This window comes from Olea europaea, chromosome 7 (assembly GCF_002742605.1).
Source record: "Olea europaea var. sylvestris chromosome 7, O_europaea_v1, whole genome shotgun sequence".
In the NCBI taxonomy this organism is placed as follows: domain Eukaryota; kingdom Viridiplantae; phylum Streptophyta; class Magnoliopsida; order Lamiales; family Oleaceae; genus Olea; species Olea europaea.
In genome coordinates, this window is record NC_036243.1 from 4,866,111 (window position 1) to 4,875,821 (window position 9,711).

A 9,711-nucleotide genomic window follows, 5' to 3' on the forward strand; every position below is an offset into this window, starting at 1 on the left:
TCCAACCCATTTATATTACATCTTGGATGGTTTTGAATATTGACCTATTTAACCTTGTTATTTGTCCAACTAAAAGCCTAAACTAACCCTACTTATATACTCTTACCCCAGCCATTTTCTAATGGATGATTTTGTGAGAAAGGAAGAAAAACATGGCTGCCCCTTTGTGAAGAAATATGTTGCCTGGTACAAGAAGAAAATTGGCAATTTGCTTTGTATATTCGCCTCCTCTTTTTGTCCATACTTCCATTGCTTTCTTCTTGTCTTTATGACTACAAATTATCACCATTATCTTATCATTTGTAGGTGAAATTGAGAAGCAACCGAGGTGAATATATTGATTATGGATTGGAGCTGATTGAATGAGTTGTTTGGTAGAGAAAAGTAACGTTAAATTGAGCCCCAAAAACGCCGTTTTGATGATCTTTGGAGCAAGCTTTCACGACAAAACTCTTAAATTTCCTCAATTATTTTTGAACAATCTCCTTGTATCTTTTTCTTCACCTAAAATCAAAATAGAATCTTCAATATACGTCAATAATTGTGTATTTTTGTATCTTGCCACTTGTTTTCTCTCCGACTATTGGTTCCCAGATTTTAACCTCCAAACTAGGTTAAAACGATTTTGAGTTGTATTCCAAGTAGAGATTGAGTTGGAAAAAAAATAAAATAACATTTTCTGCCGGATTGTACCATGCAATTGAAAGCTCCTTTTTTTTCCCCTTCTATTTTAGTCCTTGAATTCCTTATTTTGTTAGCATGCCCCTTTCCTTGTTAGAATAAGAGATCCTTTAGCTTTCAGTTATTGCCAATCTTATCCACATTAACCACAATTGTCCATCCTTGGTCCATTAAACTTTTGAAGACACTCAATTAAGTCCTTAATTTTCTAGACATAATCTTATCAAGCTCTGATATAGACCTAATGCTGGAAGACACATCCCCTCCATCTTTGTCACCATTTGCCTCGTCGTCTTCATCTAAAGGCTCATCACCTAGTTCATTATCTAAACCCTCAAAGGTTGCAGAGATTCAGTTTAATTCATTCATAATAATTCTCTTCCTAGATACAAGACAAATAGTTAGAGGCCTAGCACTCTAAACAACTGCCTGACAAGATCCACCAGACGAGACATTCTTAATAGAGTTCAATTGGCTAGCAACGTCGTCAACACAACAACAGTAAGACGCCAAAAAAAAATAAAAAAAATACCACCTACAGGAATTAGGTACCTGAGAATCAATATAATCTCACGTCTCTAATAAACTATCAAATGATGGAAACTTAGACAAAAGGGTAATAAAAAGACTACTTAGAAGCAAAGAATGCAAAGGAACTTGAGTAGTCGGAAGGAAAAATGCACAAGAAGTCCAAAAGAATTACAAGACTCCTTTTCTCAAAAGAAATAATGAAGACGAATCATGGCCCTTGAAAAAATCAGTATTAATCTTGGCTATACTGTTGAAACGAAGAGGTGTCACTAAGTTTAGACTTAAGGGATCGAAGTCAAGTACAAGGCATAAACGACACTAAGATAGTAGAAAACATCCCTCACAAATCAATAGCGAGATAATGCACAAAACAAAATGCCTTAAGTCCACGAACTAATATAAAAATTAATTGCGGGCTTCGAGGGTTGTTATAACCATAAGTTCGTAGGAAACCACAAAAGCATCCAGTAAAATACAAAGCCAACCACATCACCTAAAGCAACGTGTTTTGTGCTTCATCCAAGTAGTCTAAATGAAAAGATTCAGTAACCTTCATCTTTCCCTTTCATGAAATTATGAAAAATGTTCACTTAGCAAAGTTACTAAGAACAACTCCAAAAAGAAAACACAAAAATAATATCTAAGGATCCTAATAATCGAATAAACCTTCGATTATCAGTAAATTGGGATCACTGCCATGTCAGCATCATTACATTAAGAAGTGCAGAAAATATCAAGCGAGCAAACCTATAGGAAAATAACCAATTATCCTATAGGTAGGTGACACGCATACACGGAGCACATGCAAAGGAAAGCTTCACTAATAAGAAGCCATGTTTGCTAGAAAATTATTATTGAAGTAAAATCTCTCTGTATCATGACACTTGTTCCAAGAAGAGATAAACAACCGCAATGTCCATCCATTATAAATACCAATAAATTAACAGTCTACTGTTCATAGAGAAAGCGTATAAGAAATTCTATCTCCTAGCTAAACTTCATCTTGCTCGCTTCTACTTAAGGTCCTGTAAGTTTAGCTTTTTCGACGATTAAATTCATAGTTGGAGGGCCAACAATGACAAAATCCCCCACCCATTAACATCTAATTTGTTCTCGTGTGTAGGAGGAGAAAAGATCGAATGAAGCATGCTTAGGATCTGTGCACAGCTAGTTTGGAGGAAATGTGACTAATAAGGATTAAGGCAAAATTGAAATAAGAGACAATCTCATGAACCCTTCCCTTCTAGTTATTGTAGAATCAATGTGAATTCCACATTATGGATTCTTGTAAGTAGACGGTTTCCTAGATTGGGTATGCATAGTTGAGATACTCTTTGAAAGTATCGGATGTTCCAGAAGTTAACAGGGTAAGTTATCAAGTGGATAGTGTCATAGGTGGGCTTAAGGATGTTGTAAATCATAACGTCGTACTTCTAATGAAGTTCGGGTTCTTAGAACTTACTTGAAATCCCGAAAACGAGGTTAAATTATTTATCTTTGATTGCTTGCTTTTCACACTGCCTTGCACTCACTTCTTGGTCAGGAGCTTGATGAAAATGAAAGGAGTTTGATAGCTACAATCCAATTACCAATTTAAAGATGTAGATATTACAAAATCCAGTCAAAATCCTTATATATTTTTCACGCTCTTTTCTCACATGAATTTTGCATGCTTTTGGTATAGTGAGAGGTACATGAAAGTACGGATGTCAACGAGTCGAGTCGAGTCGAGTCGGCTCGTGAGCTGAAACTTGAGGCTTAGGCTCGGGCTTGGCTTAAATAAAAAATGGTTCAAACCTTTTTTGGATCGAGTGGAGCCAAGCTTTTGCTCGACTAAAAAATATAGGTTCGACTCGAGGCTTCTCGAGCAGAGCCGGCTTTTTTTTTTTTTAAAATTCATGTAAATTCTAACATATTTTTAAAAAATTTAAAATTTGTGTAATTTATATGAATTATAAGTTAAATAAAAGTTTCAACCCTCCTTTTTTAGAGCTGGGGATCAGCTACAATCAACGTAGGTGAAATTAAAAATATTACATACATAAAATATTTCATGTATAATTTTTCTTGAAACAAATAAATTTAAAAATTAGGTATTTTTTTTTAAAATTAATCGATATAAAACTTACAAGTTACAATATCCTTATGCTTAGGTCCACTGCAACTCTTCATCCATTATACTGTCAATTTGTTCTTCAATACATAATTCTGTACATTTTCAATCCTTCAAGCATATTAAAACCTCCAATATATCATCTTTTAGTCTTGATCGTTCGTCTGATAAAATTCAACCACTTAAACTAAAGGTGGCCTCTGATGCCACCGTAGACATCAGAGGTGTTAGTAGATCATATATAATTTTTGATACAATTGGATATTACCTTTCATTACACCTCTATCATGATATTTGGTTGTAACACATTACGAACTTTCATGCCATATACATAGCAAACTCTGAGGGAATTTCAAAATTTAAACCACTGACATTTATCGCTATAGATATTGATGAACTATAACTAAATGAGGGAACATTTATATTGATATCCAAATAATTTCATATATCATTGAATTTGCTAAAATATTTCATGAAAAAGAACTTTGGGAAGTAGAGCTACCGTGACCTCATTTTTCATCATAACAGTTATATATTTCTCATAATATAGATTATATATGTACATGTAATAATGCTAAATTCATGAAATTTAAAATCCCCTTTAAGGGGGTGTTTGGAAGATATTTTTATGTAAAAATGCATTTTTGAATAGTAAATTGATGGAAAATGTGTTGTTGAAAAATATGTAAAAGTTTTTTATTTACGTATAATATTATTTTAATAAAGAATGTGTGATTGAAAAGAAGATGGAGAAAAATACATTTTAGAAAAAATAGGTACCAAACGGGGCCTATAATAGCTTTTGGGCCTGTTAAATTAAGTCGATGGTCTATCAACTAGCTAAAAGAAATAAAGAGCGCAATTCTTTTCCATATTTACGAAATTTTTACTCCATAGAATAGACTACCTCTAAAAAAAAAAAAACAAAAAAAAATTCCTATATTTATGAAGTGTAAAAAAATTGAAGATGTAGAGTAATAAACACTATTACATTTCTTTGTGACGTCAAAAAAAGGTTTTAAGAATTTCTTTACACAAAATACAATAGACCATTCTCGATCTTTCAAATTACGTTTGGGTCCATATGTATGTCTATCATTATAATAAGCGAAATAATTTTATCATAATTTTCACTCGAATATAACATAAGATATGTAGAGTTCATTTATGTGTAACATCAGCGACAAATGATTTCTCTTATAAGCTATACTCTTTACATAAACTGTCAAATGCTTACTTTTTTGCTAGTAACATAGTAATAAAATTTATTGCTCGTCTAACTTTATCTAAAGACAAATTTTATATATTCTAATCCATTGTTTATTATAATAAGCGAAATAATTTTATCATAATTTTCACTCGAATATAACATAAGATATGTAGAGTTCATTTATGTGTAACATCAGTGACAAATGATTTCTCTTATAAGCTATACTCTTTACATAAACTATCAAATGCTTACTTTTTTGCTAGTAACATAGTAATAAAATTTATTGCTCGTCTAACTTTATCTAAAGACAAATTTTATATATTCTAATCCATTGTTGACATTCAAACTGATAATGTAGCATTCACAATGTTGATAAAAAATAAACTTCCAAATACAGAGTTAAGATTATTGATAAATTTATCGATAACATGTTTGTTGACACTGGCATTATCAGAAGTAAAATTTCGAACAATTTTTTGTATACCATATTCTTGTATAGTATCTTTTAAAGCCATACATGTATTAATGGCATTATGAGGATATTCTACACATCTTAATACAACAATCCTTTTAGGTAAAAGTCACAGATGATCAATGTAATGAATTGTAGCAGCAATATAACATTTTTATTACTAGTAGTCCATAAATAAGAGGTAAACAATAAAACACTATTAAAAGTTTTTAGTTGTTCAATAACAACTTATTTTCTTTTATTATATAATTTTATAGTACCCAAATGAAAGAGTATTTCTACAATAAGAAGTATGCTTGGGTTGGAGATAATTCTTTACAAGAAGAGTAAAGCATATTGAGTTTATCATCATAAGTAGCATCTCTAGTACAGCTATTCCTTCATGAAATCTTTCCTGTGAATATACAAAAATGGAAATAGTAAAACCAGAACCACCAAACACAAGATCAGTCTGTTTTGGGTCGAGATCTATTGATTTGGCTTTGCAACTTCTTAATACATGCCTATTCAAATGTGTTGTGCTTGAATTGGGCTTCCAACTAAGTTCTTTGTTACTGTAATTGCAACATGCTTCAGATCAATTGGAACATTTTGAGATACATCGTAAATAGTTGGAGTATCCTTAAGCTGATTAATCTAATTACTAGTAAAATCCATCTATATTCTATGGCTATTATAACAAAAGGTACTGAATATTAGAATAAAAGAAACTGAATATTAGAGTAAAGAAATTAGAGATTGAAGGTGAAACTAGAATACTACAAGTTAAAAATAATTAAAGAATATTAATATGAAACTCAAAAATTTAATTCATATTTATAGCAAAAAAAATATAACCATTTTAATTAATTTTGAATTTTCAAATTTCGTCAGCCATAATAGCTGCCTGTTCTGCATTAGTTTTAATTTTTTTTTTATTTTTTTGCTCAACTCGTCACGGGCTGAAAATAGCCCATGACTCTAGTCGGACGAGCCATACGAACCGACTCAGGCTTGAGTTGACACCCTAAAATGGAGGCTCGAGCCTCGGCTCCATTCCTCCGAGCCAAGCCAGCTCGGGCTTTCCCGAACTGAGCCACGAGCAGTTCAAGCCGACGAATGAAATTTACAATCCTATATGAAAGTAATAGATTGTGTAAGATTAAATTTCAAATTCAATTTTCAATTCCTCCCTCCAAAATCCAGTTCTATTCTATTAGAAAATATAGGTTGTCTATGTGGATGAATCGACTCACAAGACATTAAAATGGCTGGAAAGAGTGGTTTGAATTTGAAAACTCAAACCTACAACTCCTTATAATCACCTTAATTCCCCTACAACCTCCAAAATGCTTATTGCCTAGAAAAAGGGAAAAGATGCAAGAGAATGGTAAAATTCATATGTGAAACTACACCAAAATAAGAAAGACCTTAAAATTACTATTTTCGCATGAAAACTCACAAAACAAGGCATTTAGATTGTGGATAATAATCCCCTTTCATTGTGATCGGAATTAGGACCATTGGAGAACAAGAAAATGCGGATTTCGGAGCTTTGAGATGCAAGTTGATTCAACCACATAAAAATCTTGAAATTTATTCACAAGGTAAGAGGCAAGGCGTATAACTAGAAAACTAAGTTTTTTTTTTTTTTTATTGCAAGATTTAGTTCTAGTATCTGATTTGAAGTTGTGGTGGATATTCCATCATCAAACTGCGATCGTATGGGCTCAATTACTAAATTACTTCCAAGGAGTAAACCTTGTAGCGCTCAAGCCAAAGGTTCTGAATTCTCCAAGTTGGCGTTAATCAGGGAAGGCTAGCAAAACTGTCGAACCATACCTCAGGGAAAGAGGATGGATATTTTAAGGGAGGTTTAGCGATGACACATGTTTTGTAAAATTTCGTAAAGTACATGATCATTGACTATTAATTGGTTAAAAGTAAGAGTATCGTTCTCATGAGGAATTGACTTTAACTTGAAGAGTGTGTTAGGATTTCTCCAATTCATAACCAATATTGTTTAGTCATGTATAAATTGAAATTCAATTATCCAATTTTATTCAACTATCTATCTCGAGGTAAGTTAAAACATATTTTTAAACACGATCCGAATATCACTATTTCAAATTCAGTTGCTTGAAAATGCATTCAAATGCACGATTACCTATTTTGATGGCCCAAGTCATAGATTATTATTCTTAATATTTATTGAACCTTATATTCATTATCACAATTTTGTAGACCTATTTTGAACCCATCAAAAATAAAATAAGCAACTTATTATTTAAATATTGATCAAACATTCAAATAAGCAATATTCATGCAATATCAATTACTTACACAAATCAAACTCAAAGAAATAGTGATTGAATTAAAACGGTAATTAAAATAATGGTTTTTGTCTTCACGACTGCATTCCAAAGTTTAGTCAATTATACTTATTACAACTTACATATTAACGAAATCATGTTTGGTGTGTTATATTCAAAGTTTTGGACGATATATGGAGGAAAAAAAAAAAAAAGCAGTGTGGATTAAAATGGGCATAACCTTCAGCTCAAGTATCGAATTTTCGCCCATGCGTATAATCCGGAATCGTCACGAAATTCTGCAAATAAATAAATAAATAAATAAAATAGAGATTTCAAATTTAATACTATGCGACTGCATAGTGTAAAAGACATGCGACCACATAGATCATTCCCAAGACCAAATTGAAGGATTTCAAATGTACTATGCGACTGTATGGTATACTTTGAGGCCGAGATTTTAATTTTTGCGTGAGTTTCCTATTTGCTTTAGAATTCTAATCTTTTAGTATCTTTACAATATTTTGCACATATTTTCCTTTTAAAACTAGGTTTTTAAGACTTGATATAAATAGGACTTATTTCTTTCATTATAGAAGACTTTGGTTATTGAGAGATTTATTCAAGGGGCGAATTTGCTTCCAAACTTCTTATTCATTGAACAATTGAACTTATCAAGAAAAGTGATTATTTTTTTATTTTTTTTTGTAGCGTTCACGATTCCCGGGTAAGATTTGCACACCGTATAATTAAGAGGTTGTTGGTTTAATATACAAATGCTTGATATTATTCCTAACCTTGTTTTCCACATTCTATAATGAATAATCTTGAAATTGGAGGCCAACTTAGGTTAAATCATTGATCAAACTGCTTTCTAAAACTTGGACGAAATAAGAAAGAAACAATTTTTTCCAGAATTTGCACCATGTGATCGCATGGTAGTTACCATTGTAATTGCAAGGCATAGCCATGTTGTTCTCTATAAATCCAAACATGCCCATGCGATCACATGGGCTATTGCCATGCGATCGTAGAGCTCAACTATGAATTTAGTACTGTTTGGTCCTTCTTTTCAATTATGTGGTCAGGTCAAGTCCGTAATAATTGTAATTCAAGACCTTCATTTTTAAGTTCATATCAAGTTGAACCTCATTCTTAGAATTAAGCACATAACTCATCATTTTTGCTCAAATTTCATTCATTTTCTCCAAAAGCTCGGCCAACATCAACTTTTACTTAAACAGATAATATTTACACGTGAATAAGAATTAATTTCCTAAAATACTCTCAAATATCCATGTCTAAACAGCCTAGATTAGTACACAAATTACACTTATCAACAAACCTCAAAAGTCCAAGTTTCCAATTCATTCTTTTCACAAATTGAAAGCCCATAAAATTTGTTACATCTTCGAGCATCATCTTCAAAATAAAGCTCCTATCCCACTCTTTCGGTTCTTGGTCAAATCCTGCTAAAGAAGTGGAGAACTGATTTACAAGAACAAGGCCCCATTGCCCATTGCCGAATCCAATGGTTATTAAATTTGATGTATCGGGATAAGTCAAGTATACTGATATTCACCAATACGTCAAGGCTATTCATATTAAATTGTTAAATTAAAACATTATTCATAGTAAAATTATATTTCAGTCAAATTCAAATATAAAAATTATAATTTCACATTTTGCTGACAGAGATTAATTGACATTCTGTTTCGCGCGTGTTAATTCGCTAACAATTAAAGAGGATCAGACGATTGTGTGAGGGACGAAACCTCTTGAGACAAAGTCCCAAAAAGGGGTGTTCTTTTTATTAGCGATGAACTTTACAATTGGAAACGGAAAACAACGTGCCTCCAAGGGGCGCAAGCACACGAGTTACAGAAAAGGAAGTGTTTAAATCTAAAAACTAAAGGAATGAAAATTACATATTCTCTGTTCGAGAGTTTTGGATTCGGTCCTTTGCTTCTAAGTTCTTTCTCCCTTTTATACTTCATAGGCGATCCCTTTGTGATTAACTGCTCTAAAAACTGCTTGATCGCCCTATAACTACCCACTTTCTTTGTAGTGGCCATTTTGTCATGCAACTGTCCTTTTAACTGCTGCCATTATCTTGCATCGTTCAACCGCTTTCGATTGAACCCCTTGAGTCGTGGAACGTGATAAGGTTACTTTAGCAACTGCCTCAATAACTGCATCATAATGCGTTATGTTTGTTGATACCTTGGGCGACTTGAAGATTTGGGCGAGACTCTGGGCGACCGTATGCCACTCTATTCGTTCAGATTATGAGCGACTTGCAAACTTGGGCGATGGCGTTACCGCACTATTGGGCCCCTTATTTGGGCATTCACCTTGATTCGTTCAATTGGATTTCGTTCTTTGGGCTATCTGATTTGGGGATCCTCCAATT